At 46.6% G+C, this 19,383-nt stretch overlaps 1 pseudogene across 1 annotated transcript; it reads left to right on the top strand.

Annotated features, from left to right (window-relative positions):
• The first annotated feature begins 2,032 nt into the window (after nucleotides 1-2,032).
• LOC310782159 (G2/mitotic-specific cyclin-B2-like) lies at nucleotides 2,033-17,810 on the top strand (annotated as a pseudogene). The gene is made up of 7 exons: nucleotides 2,033-2,240; nucleotides 3,192-3,196; nucleotides 11,347-11,396; nucleotides 16,416-16,569; nucleotides 16,648-17,020; nucleotides 17,130-17,240; nucleotides 17,445-17,810. The product of its transcript is annotated as a G2/mitotic-specific cyclin-B2-like (transcript).
• Nucleotides 17,811-19,383: the final 1,573 nt, after the last annotated feature.

The raw sequence follows: 19,383 nt of genomic DNA, 5'->3' as shown, positions 1-19,383 counted from the left end.
TATTTAGAAATCAATCAAGTTAAAACAGGTGTATTCCTGGTTTTGCCATAACAGTGATGCTCATCTCCTAACTGGCATCCTTGTGATGAGGAGCTAGTCAGAGCCATGTGTTTATCTGAAATGACCAACACCACTGCAGGTCAGGTAATGATCCTTACTCCCTGAAGTCAAGCAGTAGTTAAGTGACAACTTACAAATACTACTGGCCTGTATTTGGGTGAACTAAATATACAAACAAGAGTAGACTGTTTATAACAGAGGGCATTTATCCTTTGCTGGATGGGCCACTTAAAAAAATGTGTGTGCATATTCAGTGTACCCCTCAACTTCTCATTCAATCCCAGGACATATTATGAGTCTGTCAGCTTAATATAGTTCCAAAAATCGACCCAAGGTGCTGGTAGTGCCACCTTCCTCCTTGCACTATTCATCTCATCAAGCATCAACTCGTATGAGGCTGTTTTTCTCATTGTTTTGGCCCATTCACGTAACTCTGGCAGTTTAGCTGATCTCCAACATCAAAGTATTATTATTGTGGCAGTAGTGGTTCCCACCATAATTACAGAGAAGCTTGCATTTTGATATTCTTTCTATTCGTCTTCTTTCAGCTGATAGACACAGCCTTGGCGACACTGGTTATACTACTCTGAGCCAGTTACCCAAACATTCCAAGTCTTTACCCCAAAACGGCACCTCCCAAATACAATGCAATCATGCTAATTACATTGAAAAATGCATTATTTGGGACTAAAATAATGGTTGTTGGTACGTATGTTAGACCCCCACAGCTACATGTTCATGGGGGGTCTCAGACTCTCCTCATGGGAGCTCAGCGCCTGTTGGCCCCGCCCCCCACATAACTCAAACCCTGGATTATAGCAGCTGACTTGCGCTATGACTTGTTGAAGGCCCTCTATAGGAACTTCACACGTGTGAACTCGTACAACAGAGTGACAATAAATATCTTGAATGTTGCAGGAGAAGATGGCTGCGGATGCTGCAGCAGGATACCACCACCAGCAGCAGCAGGAGGAGGCGACTAACATCAGCCAGAGACAGCGAGGTGGGGATGGAGTGCGACCGGCCACCGCGGCGCAGGCCTGCGCCCGCCGCCTGTACTGCGATGAGCCTGAGGGAGCTCCCGAGACCCCTCCCATCACTCCCTGCAGCGCTGTGGACACGCCCCCCATCTCTCTCTGCAGCGCTGCGGACATGCCCACCATCACTCCCTGCAGCGCTGTGGACACGCCCACCATCTCTCTCTGCAGCGCTGTGGACATGCCCCCCATCTCTCCCTGCAGCGCTGCGGACACGCCCCCCATCTCTCCCTGCAGCGCTGTGGACACGCCCCCCATCTCTCCCTGCAGCGCTGTGGACACGCCCACCATCACTCCCTGCAGCGCTGTGGACACGCCCCCCATCACTCCCTGCAGCGCTGTGGACACGCCCCCCGTCTCTCCCTGCAGTGCTGTAGACACGCCCACCATCACTCCCTGCAGCGCTGTGGACACGCCCCCATCTCTCCCTGCAGTGCTGTGGACACGCCCCCCATCTCTCCCTGCAGCGCTGCGGACATGCCCACCATCACTCCCTGCAGCGCTGTGGACACGCCCACCATCTCTCTCTGCAGCGCTGTGGACATGCCCCCCATCTCTCCCTGCAGCGCTGTGGACACGCCCCCCATCTCTCCCTGCAGCGCTGTGGACACGCCCACCATCACTCCCTGCAGCGCTGTGGACACGCCCCCCATCACTCCCTGCAGCGCTGTGGACATGCCCACCATCACTCCCTGCAGCGCTGTGGACACGCCCCCCATCTCTCCCTGCAGCGCTGTGGACACGCCCCCCGTCTCTCCCTGCAGTGCTGTAGACACGCCCACCATCACTCCCTGCAGTGCTGTGGACACGCCCACCATCTCTCTCTGCAGCGCTGTGGACACGCCCCCCATCTCTCCCTGCAGTGCTGTGGACACGCCCACCATCACTCCCTGCAGCGCTGTGGACACGCCCCCCATCTCTGCAGCGCTGTGGACATGCCCACCATCACTCCCTGCAGTGCTGTGGACACGCCCCCCATCACTCCCTGCAGCGCTGTGGACACGCCCCCCGTCTCGCCCTGCAGTGCTGTCGACACGCCCACCATCACTCCCTGCAGTGCTGTGGACACGCCCACCATCTCTTCCTGCCACACGTCATCAGCAATGTTTAGCTCCAGGCCAGTTGCTGAGGACCCTTTCACAGGTCTAGATGACTTGGACAGTTTTTTGAGGTACTTTTCTTCTTCGTTAGAAGGGGAATTCACCTACCCGGTCTGGACCTGGACCTGGACCTGGACCTGTAGATACAATATATATTGTTGTTATTATTGTTGTTGTTCTTGTTGTTGTTGTTTGATTAAGATCTTTACTGTTTTGTGGTGCACTAGAGACTAGGGCTAAAGATAGACAGTTGACTGTGTCAGTAATTCAGAGTGTTTTGGAGCAGAGACTAGGGCTCAAGACAGACAGTTGACTGTGTCGGTAATTCAGAGTGTTTTGGAGTATGGGACAGAACAGAGACACAACAGAGTTGGGAGGGTTACTTTAAAAATGTAATCGGGTACAATTACTAACTACCTGTTAAAAATTGTAATCAGTAACGTAGCCTAATCCACCAAGGCACACTATAAAAGTAATGTAACTGATTACTTTCTGTTCCTTTTCGATTACTTTTCGAACTAATTTAAAACCAGCTCTGTAGGCCTTTCAGACTTTTTGTGTTGGTTAAGGCCGGCTTTCAGCCAATTTATCTAGTGTCGCATGTTTCAGCAGTGTGTGTGTGTGTGTGTGTGTGTGTGTGTGTGTGTGTGTGTGTGTGAGAGTGTGTGTGTGTGTGTGTGTGTGTGTGTGTGTGTGTGTGTGTGTGAGAGTGTGTGTGTGTGTGTGTGTGTGTGTGTGTGTGTGTGTGTGTGTGTGTGCGCACGCGCACGCACGCGCGTGCGCCTGCGTGTTGAGGTAGACAATAAAGAGTCAATATTTACAGTGCATAGCCACTTGGATAAATACACAATAGGCCTATTAATAGCCTATATAGAATATACTTTAGAATAGAATAGAATTAGACATAGAGTATAATTATGAATTGTAACCCTCCTACTGTAAGTAATCGAATTTTTTACTAAATGTAACTGTAATTCTTGATTCCTTTTTTCAGCAACTGTAAGGGATTATTGTTACCTTTTTTGTATTGCTCATTACAGTAATCGGATTACATGTAATCAATTACTTCCTAAGGCTGTGAAATATAATAGGCCCGCCCTATAGGCCAGCTTTTAGTTCTGTTTCCTCCCCACAGTTGATACAGTAGGACGGTGGTTTCCTCTCCACTAGCGGCTCAGGCTGTCTACTTTGTTTCCTCCCACAGTTGATAAAGTAGGTGGTTTCCTCTCCACTAGCGGCTCAGGCTGTTTACTTTGTTTCCTCCCACAGTTGATAAAGTAGGTGGTTTCCTCTCCACTAGCGGCTCAGGCTGTCTACTTCGTTTCCTCCCACAGTTGATACAGTAGGTGGTTTCCTCTCCACTAGCGGCTCAGGCTGTCTACTTCATTTCACAGTTGATACAGTAGGTGGTTTCCTCTCCACTAGCGGCTCAGGCTGTCTACTTCGTTTCCTCCCACAGTTGATAAAGTAGGTGGTTTCCTCTCCACTAGCGGCTCAGGCTGCATGTCTACTTCATTTCCTCCCCACAGTTGATACAGTAGGTGGTTTCCTCTCCACTAGCGGCTCAGGCTGTCTACTTCGTTTCCTCCCACAGTTGATAAAGTAGGTGGTTTCCTCTCCACTAGCGGCTCAGGCTGTCTACTTCATTTCCTCCCCACAGTTGATACAGTAGGTGGTTTCCTCTCCACTAGCGGCTCAGGTTGTTTACTTCGTTTCCTCCCCACAGTTGATACAGTAGGTGGTTTCCTCTCCACTAGCGGCTCAGGCTGTCTACTTCATTTCCTCCCCACAGTTGATAAAGTAGGTGGTTTCCTCTCCACTAGCGGCTCAGGCTGTCTACTTCGTTTCCTCCCACAGTTGATAAAGTAGGTGGTTTCCTCTCCACTAGCGGCTCAGGCTGTCTACTTCATTTCCTCCCCACAGTTGATACAGTAGGTGGTTTCCTCTCCACTAGCGGCTCAGGCTGTCTACTTCGTTTCCTCCCACAGTTGATAAAGTAGGTGGTTTCCTCTCCACTAGCGGCTCAGGCTGTCTACTTCGTTTCCTCCCACAGTTGATAAAGTAGGTGGTTTCCTCTCCACTAGCGGCTCAGGCTGTTTACTTCTTGAGGAGTGTGGAAGTAGTTTACTGCCTGTTCCAGCACCGTTAACTTTGCTCTTAAATCGACGTGCCAAAAGATCCGTTTTGACAAGAGGAGGCTGGGCCTCAATTTACTCCATTATTTATATTATTATAATATATAATAATATTTAATTTAAATTATATATATATATATACCGTAAAACTGCCAATAAGGGCCCGGGCACTTATTATGCTAAAGCAATTTGGACCCGGCGGTAAAAGGAAGACCCGGCGGCAATTAGAGTCAGGCGGTTATTTCCATTTGGGCATAATTGAGCCAGGCGGTTATTATTTTTTTAACATGAATGCCTGCTCAGCAAAAACGGAAAGTATCAAATTGCTTATTTAAACCAGCGAGATAGTACTTAGTACACACAAGAGGCTAGGTACAGGCAGTTTAAACCAGTGAGATAGTACTTAGTACACACAAGAGGGTAGGTACAGGCAGTTTTGAACATGCCTAGTATTGTACAACGGACTGGAATGAACAAAAACAATTGATAGCCTTCGTCTTCATCGCCATCATCATCCAACTACTGTATCAGTTCATTGCTCTCCTCTTCTTCCTCTGCCAAGCAGCCATACCATATTTTAAACAAGTAACATTAGCCTACCGCTCACACATTCAGTTGTTTGTGTTTCATTGGAAAGAAGTCATAGCAACGTTATTAGTCTCGCTTGCCAGACACTCCCAGCAAAGCAGAAGGCACGCTAACATAGCTAGCTACCAAGCTAACGCCAACCAAACAAACAGCACTAAAGCACTAGCGTTAGACAAAACAAGGAGACTTACCAAATAGTAGGTAGATACATGTCCAGTATAATGGGTATAATCCATACTGCATTTATGATCGCTGTTCCGCTGAGAGAAATGCACTTTTACAAGGCACAACTGAGCTACGTTAGCGTAAGTTGCCCACTGCTCCTGGTTAGACAGCGTCTCAGCACGTTGCCTACAGGAATCCGTAGCATTAAACAATGCGGTATGCATACTTGAAACATGTCGGTTACAGCATGTATAAATAAAATATAAAACTGTCTGACAGGATGAAACTTCCGCCTGACTTCCTCCAAAACAACGTCATTACCGTTTCTTGCTCTCTCGTGCTTCGGGTGTGTTCGGTAGCTCGCGGCTTGGTTCGTGACGACAAAAACAACAATAACAACGGTAACCAAAAAAATATTCCATTTCCGGCCCCGGCGGCAAAATGAGTCAGGCGCTTATTATGCTAAATCAATTTGGACCTGGCGGTAAAGGGAAGACCCGGCGGCAATTAGAATACAGGCGCTTATTGGAAGAATTAGGTATATATATATATATATATATATATATGTAACCTCCTCTTGCCCCCTATAGGCTCTGACCAGCAGAGTCACATACACAGCAGTATCTAGAATGAGCTGGATGTTATACTGGGCTAAGTATATAATTTCAATAACAGGATCCTGAGTTTCTAGCGGTTGGTGTTGAGCTGGCTAGATCTCCTATTTATCAGTAAGAGTCAGTTCAGGCTTGAATAAATGAATAATAGTGCGGTGCCTCCACTGTGGAATTACTAGACTCATACACTATGAGCTAAATGTGTATTCCCCAGAAATAACTAAGTATATGTATGTAAGTGTAAACCTTCTAATAATAAATCGTTCAGGACAACAAGATAAAAAGGAATAACAAATATTAATTTATTTAGATTGTGTTGTATTGGTTTTTCTTTTGTTCGTTTTAGATTTCTTCAAAGTATTTTTCTCTTATCACACCAAACCAAACCATTTTTTTTATACCCTTTAGAAAAACAAAATTCACAATACCCGAATCTCAAAATAACAAAACGTTCAAGTTTACCCAGTAATAAAATAAAAGTTCCAAAATGTACTTTGTGTTAATTTATCTTCAAGTGCAAAAATACCCAAAGAAAATATTGTATTGTAGATCACTCACAGTTTCACTCTCAAAAGAGTAATAGCGCCCTCTATAGTAAACTACAGTAAACACAAAAACAAAGTCTCGACTGCATAGTAATATTTGTGCCAATACTTTGACGTATTTCAGTCAACAAATATATCCAAACGTTCAACTTTGTTTTATACTGCACGCAACTCGGTTTCCAATGTCTTCACATGTGTCTCTCTCTGAACAGACTGGTATGCTTTTTCCGGATTCCTCCTAACCCCACCCCAGAGTCATTTCTTATTGGCTTAGAGCACAGCAGCGCGATCCCCGATTGGCTTAGCAACATGTCACTCAACAAACAATAAGAACTTGGCGCAAATAGGAAAACAAAGCATCATGGTACATGTAGTTTCTCATTAACTCATTGAGTGCCAGCCACTTTTGGAAAACGGATGCTCCCAGTGCCAGAGTTTCAGAGCGTTTTCAGTGATTTCTCGAGGCCCACAGAATATTGTGTGATATTACTATGTAAACACCGAACACGCCCAAAGAACGATGAGACTCTCTTCTATCATCAGCAAAAAAAAGTTTATTGATATCATTTTCCGTTCTTTAGTTATGAGCCGGAGAATTTAGGTTGATTTCACCAAAAAGAGACGTTTCAAATTAGAAGCTGAGATAATCAGCCTTTTGTGAAATGAAGCATTTCAAGCACATGACTGACTCTGAAGCTAATATTTTCTGATGTAGTCACACCTCAAAAATAATTTCCTTCAATAAAACAGTGAAAACAAAGGAATTTTGTTTGGCAAAATAATATTTTTTAGCTGCAACCAGCAGCGCTGGCCCCTGCGTGCGCTGCTGGTTGCAGCTTCTTGCTGGTCTTGATTTACTGCTGGTGGGCATCAGATATTCTAGCTTGTGTTTGCCAATCCTGTCCTGCTGTCTGGGTCTGTCTGGGTCAGTGTTGTATGCTGCCCTGCGTGCCCCACCCCGCTCAACTGCAAACCCCACCTCTGTGGGAGTGTCTCTGGTGGCTCTCTGCTGCGTTTGCTCTGTACTGAAAAGTGCACTACATCCAGCTTTTTTACAGCGTTCCGCGTGTATTTCTCACCGGCTCCCATCGCTTCTAGTTGAGAATAATAACAACTCCACAACTAATCATGCGGATGGGCTATCGCAGCGGACACGGAGGGGCTCAATTGTGGCAGCAGATTGGCTGCTGCAGGCACAGCTAACGTTATGCTTCATGCATATCGATGCATACCGATGCGATTTCCGTTTCCCCATGACTTCTTCTCTGTTTTTTTCTCGCCTTTGTGTAATCTGGAGAGCACTGTCGCCACCTAATGGGTCCGTAAAATAGCTTTTACACATTCAACATGCACCATACTTTCACAGGAGATGGATCAGGCTTTGATCCACGTCCCACCGTCAAAAAACGCAATTGACGACTTTAGTCGTCATTGGCACTCAACGTTACTATTTGAATTGACGACTAGAGCTGCAACTATCGATTCTTTTAGTAATCGAGTATTCTACCGAATAATCCATCGATTAATCGAGTAATCGGATAAGAACCCTTTTTTGTGTTTTCAAAGGCTTATCGTAAATATACACCAAAAAATAAGATAAATCTCTTCAAATAAACAACTACATTAGTTTCTTTCTTAGAAAAAACAACATTTTTATTTTTAAATTGCATAGAACTGGCAGTGGCACCATTCATCTTTTCAACCTGACGTTTGAGTTCTTCCAGTGTACAGCAACCGTTAAATAATATGAATGAATGGCTTACTAGCTAGTTTACATCCTTCATTTACCTTACAGCTGCATGACACACACACTCTTTCTCTCTCACACACACTCACTCTCTCTTTCTCTCTCACACACCAACAGGCTAGTGTGATCACACACACACACACACACACACACACACACACACACACACACACACACAAAACGCTGTTAAATTAGCCGCTAACGTTAATAGGTTGAGCTTTGTATTTCTCACAGAAAACGGTCCAAACTTCTCAGAGAGAGCGGTCGGTATTCACTAAAGCCTTCATATCTCAGGCTCTGTAGTACATAGAAACATAAAATAAAAAGCATTTGAGAGCTTAACCCTTTGGCTTTTCCTATTATATTTGCTCTAATGTTAATTAAAAAAAAAGATCTTTAACCCAAAAAAATAAAAATAAAAAGATTCTAATGCATTTTAAGAAATGTTAATAAAGATTACGGCAAATGTAACCCTTCCAAATAAAAAGCCACGGGTTTAAGCTGTCAAATGCTTTTTATTTCATGTTGATAGCTACTATACAGGCTGAGGAAATACGTTCTGTTAAACCCTTGACAATTACTGCAGCAACGTTAGCGTTAACGCTAACGTTAACGATCTCTGTTTTGCAGTCGTTGTGAAGACAGTGAAAAGCCCCGTTATCTAACAACTACAACGGCAGTGAAACAACTTATCCAGCTAACGCTAGCTAATTAAATAACGTTACCTGATGTTGTAGTCGATGCCTCTCTCAACGTTACAGCTGAGGAGGTGCTGCTAACGTTACCTGCGGTGTGCTGCCTGCTTCATTCACCCTCAGCCTATCTAGTAATATGTTACAGTCTTCAGCATTTAGCTACTGTAAATATATCTTGTGTTTGACCATGCTTCCTCAAGTTTGAGGTGTTTCCCTGGCCAGCTTTGCAATTCACATCACAAATGTTGCAACCAGTGTTGTCTGAGTCTATCTTGGGAAAGTGTAGCCACATTTTCGGGTGGACCCGTTTGTTGATGTTTTCAGGTAGAGTGACGTAATGACGTAACGCGCTCTCGCGTGTTGCCTTAAGGTTCCGTCGGAATTTCTATTTTACCCACTCTCTTCTATTACTCAGATGCGTGTCGAGGCGAATCATTTTGGCCTCGATCAATTTAATTATTCGAGTTATTCGAGGTACTCGAGGAATCGTGACAGCTCTATTGACGACTATAGTCGTCATTGGCACTCAATGAGTTAAATTCACCCATACTGAAATAAAAACACTCAATCACATTTCCCATATGAAACCACACTGTTATCACGTTTCTCATTTAGCTATATTTCTGAGGTCTCTACATATATATATATATATATATATAATTATATAATATATATATAATTTAAATTATAAATTTAATAATAATGATATAATCGAAGATGTTTTATCACTGACAAAAACGAGCTACAACAGAGAATTTAGAGGAAGAGAATCATCAAACTGGTATGGGTTGCATTTTATTCTGTTAACTTATATGCATGCATTTGTATTTGTAAATGTTTTAATCATTTGTAGGCCTATGTTGTATCACTCCGTTTCAGAGGTGCAGTGCAGGAGACACATCCAAAATCCAGCACGGACCGTGCTCTATGCTCTGAAAAAAAGATCTAGAGAGGTAACGTCAGGCCTACACCAAAATGACTAAACCAAAGAGGTAAGAACACGATCTAAAATGTAGGCTATTTGTTGAGACTGTAACTAACGTTATAATATGTCATGCGTGTATAATGGCATAAAGCCACCTATTTCTGAAGAAAATGGTGAAAACGACATACCCAAACTAAAATGCTTACTGTGGCTGAACCGCTAGGGTTACAGACAACTGCCTGACCTTTTCTGAAAGGTAAGACTTTGAAGTTTCTGGTCCAAGTGTCAGAATGACTCTATCCTGAGTAACACCAGCTCAAACACAGTGGTTGATTCTCGCCTAGAATAAAAAACACTTTTAGAGTGTAAACAGTTACCTGTGCCACACACACACACAAAGTTATAGAGTACCGCAGGGATGATGTATTTTTGTAGCTTTATCCAGAAATCGCTGCCATTTGGTTCTTCAGTGGAAAAGTCTATGGGCTTTTAGAATGGGGATTTCACTTAAAGCAGCTACGAGCAACTTTTTCGATTGTTATTAAACAGTATAAATTTAATATCAATGCATCACATCTTACCTCTAATAGTCGACGAGACCAACGCAGAGTAGTCTCGCTTGAACCCGAGTGAATCGGCCAGTGTAGGCTGTCTGTGGCCAGGGAAGATCAGGAAGTGAAATGAAACGGTTTGCAGCAGCCACTTCGGCCATAACCACAAAATAACTTCCAAAAAACCTGTTAGAATATAACGAGAGATGTTCGCGAGAGTGTGCATGGCGTTCACATTGTTTATGTTATGTTGCTAGGCAGCGCAAACGGCGAGGCAGGCAGCTGCGTTTCACTTCCGGGTTTCACTTCCGCGTTTCACTTCCGGGTAGCCGGGCCGGCGGTAAGGAGAGAGAGAGAGAGAGCCCCCTGTTGACGCGAGTTTAGACAGACACAGACTTAATAATCATCCAAGGGAGCAATCTCCAATTCACACGGCTTTGTTCTCAGCTACTATTATAGGTAAGATGTGATGCATCAATATTGTAATTATACTGTTTAATAACAATCGAAAAAGTTGCTCGTAGCTGCTTTAAATGCATAAAATAAGCTCTGTGGTTAACAAAAGTTTATGGGAACGCAAATTTGGGTTCAGCATGATACTCTTCACAAACGTGAATAACTTTGAACTTTTATAAAAAATCGTGTTTAAAAAAACGCATTTACACTCCAAAAGTCATAAAAGTTATTGCACTTTTGCACAGACCTTATTTTATGCATTTAAGCGAAACCCCCATGTCCCATAGACACTGAAGAACCCAGAAGTATACTTCCAGACTCATTCCTGCAGCTCTCTATTCAAAGCCAGGTAGAGAACCACAGTGCAGGGAGGTCACCAGCAGAGCAAGCAGACCAAGAGATGGAGGCAATCCCTTCCTCCCATAGTGTGCCCAGTCAAACTTGGACGTCTGGTCACCCTGTGTGTGTGGAGAACAGCTGCCACAGCCTTACAGTATTTTTTTCTTTGCTTTGTTTTGAATGGTTGTTCCTAACAGCTTAGGGGCACAGAGAACCCAATACAGATGGGAACAGCAGCTGGTCAAAGGAGAGCGGCCCTTGGGAAGCTGACCTACTGTCCATCGAGGGCAGTAAACACAAAGGTGCAGGAAGAGGAAAGGTCCCAGGCTTTCTCTGAGACACTCCTGTCTATAGACGACATTGATAAGCAGGATGGAGACAATGCATAGCTCTGCTCTGAATATGTCAAGGACATAATGCCTATCTGCACCTCCTTGAGGTAATTATGCTCTTTATTTCTCCTCACTATGCTTTTGATTGATTGATTGATTAATTGATTGCTTGTTTTGGTTAGGTTAAAAACCCATGACAGAAAAAGACATGCACCTCAATAAAACATCAAGGATAGACACAATAAAGTCATGGACTTGTTTCCATTGTGCTCCTTGGTCTATAGAAATAAAAGTGGATTTGATTTGATTTGATGAAATAAAAATATACATTCCAAAGTCCTACCTCCAGGCCTGGACTGCAATGTAATTCTACCGGTGCAATGGCCGGTGGGCCGCTGGCTAGTGGGCCGGTCAGGTTGGTGAAAAAGGATGTATTATGTATTTGATTGGGCCGGTAGCGGCCCATTCAGGCATCAATAATGAATGATTCTGGAGTGAGACCAGCCCTCTAACCAATCAACGTTGGTCCACGCGGGTCTGGGCCGGCCGTCAGCGGCCCATTCAGGCGTCAATCATGAATGACTCTGGTCTCTGGAGTGGCCCTCTAACCAATCAACATTGGTCCACGTACAATTGGGCCAGCCCATAGCAACTGTCTGTCACTTCAAATCACAGTGTTTGAAAAGTAGCGCTGCATCATGGCACCACCGTCCACCTAAACGGATTAAAATCACTGACTTCACATCGACGTCGTCGTCTGCGTCTCACTCATTTGAGGTAAGTGTGCCAGCTATTTGAATTTGACCAAGCGATAGGATTCTGGGCTGGCTTGTAGCCTTGACGCGGTACACGCCAAACTCTATTAGAAAATGTGGCAATTTAACACACTGCCTTCCTTGATATCGGCAATCGCACCTACCTGGTAGAAAACTACCTAAAGGCAGGTGGGTTAAACGGCAACAACGACGTTATGATTTTCACGTTTTTATAACGTTTAGATTAATATCTAAACTGTGCTTATTAGAGTAACTTATAAACAATATTTCATTTCCAATGACTTGCTTGCTTGCTCCATCAAACACAGGCATGGAATGAGTTGAGTTGTAACAGACTATGGGGAAAGATACATCAGACATATAATAATAATAATAATAATACATTTATCTTATATAGCGCTTTTCTAAATACTCAAAGTCGCTTTACAGAAAACACAGAAATAAATACTTTAATTTAGAAACATTCATGAAAGGTGGAGACAGTAAGTAGAGTGGAGTGAGGTTAGGAGGAGAAGGCGAGGTTGAAGAGGTGGGTCTTGAGGGCCTGTTTGAAGGATGATATGGACTGAGATTGACGGATGAGGCTGGGGAGAGTGTTCCAGAGGGTGGGTGCGGCAACTGAGAAGGCCCTGTCGCCCCAGGTCCGGAGCTTGGTCCTGGGGATCGTCAAGCAGTTGGTGTCTCCGGACCTGAGGCTACGGGTAGGGACGTGGCGGGGGAGGAGATCAGAGAGGTAGGGGGGGGGCCAGGTTATTGAGGGCTTTGTACGTGATGAGTAGAATTTTGTAGTTTATCCTGTATTTGACTGGGAGCCAGTGGAGGTTATGGAGGACGGGAGTGATGTGGTCTCGGCGGCGGGTGGAGGTGAGGAGGCGGGCAGCGGAGTTCTGGACGTATTGGAGTTTGTTGATGATTTTGTGGGGGGAACCGTAAAGGATGCTATTGCAGTAATCGAGTCTGGATGTGATGAGGGCATGGATGAGAGTTTCAGCAGCGGGGAGGGATAGGGAGGGGCGGAGGCGGGCAATGTTCCGGAGGTGAAAGAAAGCAGTTTTGGTGATATGATTTGCATGGGGGAGGAGGGAGAGGGTGGGATCGAGGATGAGACCGAGGTTGCGGACATGGGTGGAGGGGGTGATGATGGAGCCGTCGATGGTGAGAGAGAAGTTCTGAGCAGAGCGGGTGAGGGACTTGGGGCCAATGATAAGTATTTCGGATTTATTGCAGTTTAGTTTGAGAAAGTTCTTTTGCATCCAGGTTTTTATGTCGCTGAGGCAGGCAGAGAGGGTGGAGTGGGTGGCTGGGGTGATGGTTTTGGAGGACAGGTAGAGTTGAGTATCATCGGCATAGCAGTGGAAACGGAGGCCGTGATGGCGGAGGATCTGACCGAGGGGGAGGATGTAGAGGATGAAGAGTAGGGGACCGAGTACTGAACCTTGGGGGACACCGTGAGTGACTGGGGCAGTGGAGGATTTGCAGTTGTTGGTGGAGATGAATTGGTGACGGTCAGAGAGGTATGAGGTGAGCCAGGAGAGGACGGTGCCGGTGATGCCAATGGAGTGCTGGAGGCGGGAGAGGAGGATGGAGTGATTGATGGTGTCGAAGGCAGCGGTGAGGTCAAGGAGGATGAGGATGGTGAGGGAGCCGGAGTCTGCGGAGAGGAGAATGTCGTTGGTGATTTTGAGGAGGGCGGTTTCGGTGCTGTGCTGTGTGCGGAAGCCGGACTGGAATATTTCATACAGGTTGTTGGTGTCAAGGTGGGATTTGATCTGTGATGCGATGACTCGTTCGAGGATTTTTGATAGAAAGGGGAGGTTGGAGATAGGGCGGAAGTTATTTGGGATGCTGGGGTCGAGGCCAGGTTTTTTCAGAAGGGGGGTGATGGAAGCAAGCTTGAGTGAGGGGGGAACGAAGCCTGTGGACAGGGAGGAGTTGATGATGGTGGTGATGAGTGGGGAAAGTGAGGGGAGACAGTCCTTGACGAGGGAGGAGGGGATGGAGTCAAGGGCACAGGTTGTGGGTTTCATGTTGGAGACAAGGGAGGATAGATCGGATTCGGAGATGGGGTTGAATGAAGACAGTGGGTGGTTTGGAGGGGGGGGGTCGGTGGGGTGGAATCCGGGGGGGGCGGAGGGGGCGGAGGCGGCTAGAAGTGAGTGGATGTCGTCAATTTTTTTCTTGAAAAATGACAGGAAGGAGTTGCAGGTGCTGGTGGTGAAGGAGTTGCTGGTGGTGTCCATGGGTTTGAGCAGTTTGTTTATGGTGGAGAAAAGTGGTTTGGGGTTATTTGAGCCGGTGCGGATGATAGAGGAATAGTGGGAGGATCGTGCATGGTTGAGAGTTTCTTTATATTGTTGTTGGTGAAGTTTGTAGGCTTCCAGGTGAGTAGTGAGTCCGGTCTTTTTGGATAGGCGTTCAAGTTGGCGGCCTTTGGCTTTGAGGTGACGGAGTTCTTTGGTGTACCAGGGGGCGGAGTGGGTGAAGGAGACGGGCTTGGTTCTGACAGGGGCGATGGCATCAAGACAGGAGGAGAGTGTGTATTAAGTTGACCAGGTCAGTGGGGGAGACGTTTGGGGTGGGGATGGTGTTGGAGATGACGTTTGTTAGGGTGGTAGAAAAGGAGGAATGGCTGATGGATTTGAGGTTCCGGAAGGATATAATGCGTTGCTGTTTGGTGGGGGGAGGGGGGATGTTGATGTCCAGGGTGATAGCGAGGTGGTCAGAGATGGTGAGGTCGGTGGTGGAGAGGTTGCTGATGGAGATGCCGGAGGTGCAGACCAGGTCGAGGGTGTGTCCTTTGTTATGGGTGGGGAAGTCAATGTGTTGGGTGATGTTGAAATAGTGTAGAATGTCCAGGAATTCGGTGGTTTTATTGCAGGATGTGGAGTCGACATGGATGTTAAAGTCGCCAAGCAACAGCACGGATGGAGAGATGGCAAAGAGCTGGGTGAGGAATTCTGACAGGTCGGAGAGAAATTCAGGGATTGGCTTGGAGGGGGGGCGGTAGATGACAGCAGTGACCAGGGGTTTAGGACCAGATAGTTTGAAAGAGAGGTGTTCAAATGAGGGGGGGGTGGGGAGGGATAGTGCAGATGTGGTGATTGAATGGTGGTGAAATACAGCTATTCCGCCGCCGCGGCTGTCCAGGCGGGGTTTGTCCAGATAGCAGTATCCAGAGGGTGTGGTTTGGTTGATGGAAAAATAGTCCAGTGGTTGTTGCCATGTTTCGGTTAAGCAGAAGAAGTCCAGTTTATTGTCAGTTATGAATTCATTGAGGATGGGGCCCTTGGTGTTGAGGGATCTGGTGTTGAAGAGTGCAAATTTGAGATGGGCTATTGAGTGGATGGGTAGGTTTGTTTTGGTCAGTGGGCGTAGGCAGGCAGGGTGCACGTGCTGTGTGTTGTGATGATGACGTAATGCCGTTGCGACGGTGCGGACAGCGGACCAGATGGACGGTATGGAGTTGGTGGAGTGGTCAGGACGGGAGTGAATTAACTTTATACGAGAGGCTCGGTGGATGTAACGGGGTCGGCGGAGAAGACCATGGGTTTTGATGAGGGAGATGCAGGGCGGGATGGAGAGGTTGTTGAGTTGCAGAAGTTGAGCAATGGAATATTTCAGCGTCATGGTTGTCGGAGGAATATCGTGGTGCCCGGAGTTGATTAGCCACAGACGTGTTGACCAGAGGTGGAGGAGTGACAGGCAGATGATGATCGACAGCATGACAGATGATCCGAGGTGAGTGAAATTGCACTGGGTGTACCGTTGAACAGTACAAGGATGGTGGGAAATGTTTGTGTGGCTATATTATGTCCAAAGTAATCTACTCTATATTTTTTGGTTTTGAGTATCTAAGTTTTAGTTAAGTTTAGTTTTATAGTTTCACCTATAACAATACTGATTCCTAGTGGTAGGGAGGGACGCCAACATGACAACAATCAATACACTTACACAAATCAGTGTTGTTATGTTTAGTACTGTACTTATGTCTATTTAATAAGTAAACGTTGAGTTCTCACTGGGCACGTTTATTCAATGCTGCAACATCATTACACCTAAAACCCCTAGACCGGGTCATAACATGTGGCTTTATAAGTAAATCCCCAACCAATGCGAGTGCGAGCGATGCGAGCGCGAGCTCGAAAAATTGGGCCGATTCAAATTTGTGCGCCTGTCTGAGACACATGGCAGGTAACTTTTTTGGTCCCAGTCCAGCCCTGCCTACCTCAAACCTGTTCAACCATCCGTCTTTGTATTTCTAATGCCAGCCTGATTTACTTTGAGCTGCTATGCTATTTTGTTGGCATTGGAGTGTGTATTTTTATATGACAAGTTGTTCTGTCTCCACAGGTACAGCAGGCTGTGCGACCCAACTACATGCAGGACATCACTGAACACATGCGAGCTACACTAGTTGACTGGCTGATCCAGGTTCACACTGAATTTTGGGCTGCTTCAGGAGACACTGTACCTCACGATTGGCATATTGGACCGTTTTCTCCAGGTACAAACTGTTTTAGACATTGATTTGTTTAGTTTTCTGTGAACTACAGTAGCTAACACTCTTCTTATTGTGCTGCAGGTCCAGCCAGTGTCTCGTGCAAATCTGATGCTTGTTGGTGTGACGGCCATGCTGGTGGCTGCAAAATATGAGGAGATCTTCCCTCCGCCGGTTGCAGAGTTCGCCCACATCACAGACGATACAGTCACAGCGGCCCAGATTCGGGAGATGGAGCAGGTGATTTTGAAGGGCCTCGATTTGGAGCTGCCGCCCTCTGCCACTGCACTTCCTCAAGAGGGCTGCAAAGACTGCAAGCGTGAGTTTGTCTATGCATACATGCTGGCCCAGTACCTGATGGAGCTAACACTGATGGACTACGACATGGTTCATTACCATCCTTCTGAGGTTGGTGCAGCTCTGCCTCTCCCAGCTGGTGCTGAATGAACAGCCATGGGTGAGTTTACTGAAGTCTACAGGACTACAAATGGGGTCAAAGGTTGACTGAAGCAAGAAACATGAGAAGAACATGTGAGTGAATTGATCTGTCCTCCCTTGTGTTGCAGTCTCCTCTACAGCAGCATTACTCCTCCTATGACCAGGTGCACCTGAAGCCCATCATGCAGCACATTGTAAAACATGTGCTGGCTGTGATTGAGGGCAAAACAGAGTTCACGGTGAGTTGGTTGCCAACAGTGCAGTCTCAATAAGATGACATGTGTTTTTAACATGACCTAATTACATTATTTGTGTTTCCCTCCAGGCTGGCACGGACAAATACTCACGCCTAAACCAGATGACATGCTGCCTCCTTCCTCTGCTCGAGTATCATCAACTCACCACCAACATCCGGCGCCTGCCACTCTGAGGCCATCCTCCAGGTGTTGAATGACTTCCACGACTGCCGCCTGTTCACCGACGTGGTCATCAGGGTCCAGGGCCACGAGTTCCCCTGCCACTGTGCCGTGCTCTCTGCCTGCTCCTCCTATTTCAGAGGCATGTTATGCTGGTGGAGATCAACGGCATCCTGGCTGAGGCGATGGGTTCCTTCCTCAGTTAGGTTTACACCAGCCGCGCCAAGATCACCAGAGAGAATGTCCAGTTCCAGCCTCTTCCAGATCTCCACGTTGCGTGATGGCTGCCCAAAGTTCCTGGAGGACCAGCTGGACCCCTGCAACTGCCTCGGCATCCAGCGCTTTGCTGACACCCACTCCCTCAAGCAGCTAGCCAGCCGGTGCCACAGCTAGGCCCTGGCCAACTTCTCCGAGGTGGCTCAGCACGAGACTAGAGATATTGCTGTGAATACTTTTTGTTTTCTTTATACAACGTATTTAAATGTTTCTCTTTTGGTTTGCATTCATGGTTTGTTTGTTTTTGGTAACTGAGAGCCCCAATTGTGCACTTTGACAGAATGCTGTTAAATTTAGAATTATATGACAATGTATATCCACCTTATTTCTAGCTGCCATGATGCCTGATGGGTGCTTCTTCCGCTTCCGGTGTAATTTTGACACTGTTTTAACTTGACAAAAAAACGTCTATGAGGATTTTACAGCAGAGCCATTCTGCTCTACAGCCGGGTGCTGGGATAACGTAATGCATTGTGGGTAGTCGGCTACTGTGGCTAATGCTAACGGCTAGCATAATAGTTACTTTACATGGCAGTAAAACGTTTTTTTTTTACTGTATCAGTAAAATGTTCTTTGCTTTCATGTGACGTACAGTATGTAAGAGGAAAGGGGCCTGGCAGCACCTCCTGTTGGCCACCGCCTGCTATGGCTCTGATACACAAACAAAAACAACAACAGAACAATGTCGAGAGTGAGAGAGAGATTTTCACTTTCTGTCCTCTGGTCAGAGGTCGGGGGATCAGTGAGTTTGTTTATTTGTTACTGTTTAACAATGTGTATTGGGCCCCAGGTGGCTTAAACCACGCTCTAGGCCTTTCTTTACATGGCTGAGTTTAGTGTCATGCTCAAACAGTGACATTTAGTCAAATCCCTCAGGCCCCGCCCACCCACACTCCTTTACAGAATGACATGCTCAGGCCCCTCCCACACTCCTTTGCAGAATGACATGCTCAGGCCCCTCCCACACTCCTTTGCAGAATGACATGCTCAGGCCCCTCCCACACTCCTTTACAGAATGACATGCTCAGGCCCCTCCCACATTCCTTTGCAGAATGACATGCTCAGGCCCCTCCCACACTCCTTTGCAGAATGACATGCTCAGGCCCCTCCCACACTCCTTTACAGAATGACATGCTCAGGCCCCAACAACACTCCTTTGCAGAATGACATGCTCAGGCCCCTCCCACACTCCTTTGCAGAATGACATGCTCAGGCCCCTCCCACACTCCTTTACAGAATGACATGCTCAGGCCCCTCCCACACTCCTTTGCAGAATGACATGCTCAGGCCCCTCCCACACTCCTTTACAGAATGACATGCTCAGGCCCCTCCCACACTCCTTTACAGAATGACATGCTCAGGCCCCTCCCACGCTCCTTTGCAGAATGACATGCTCAGGCCCCTCCCACACTCCTTTGCAGAATGACATGCTCAGGCCCCTCCCACACTCCTTTACAGAATGACATGCTCAGGCCCCTCCCACACTCCTTTGCAGAATGACATGCTCAGGCCCCTCCCACACTCCTTTGCAGAATGACATGCTCAGGCCCCTCCCACACTCCTTTACAGAATGACATGCTCAGGCCCCTCCCACACTCCTTTGCAGAATGACATGCTCAGGCCCCTCCCACACTCCTTTACAGAATGACATGCTCAGGCCCCTCCCACACTCCTTTACAGAATGACATGC

This window comes from Poromitra crassiceps (genome assembly GCF_964638095.1).
Source record: "Poromitra crassiceps genome assembly, chromosome: 9".
NCBI lineage: Eukaryota > Metazoa > Chordata > Actinopteri > Beryciformes > Melamphaidae > Poromitra > Poromitra crassiceps.
The sequence above is the reverse complement of the archived record's forward strand: the minus strand, read 5'-3'. Positions and strand labels throughout refer to the sequence as shown.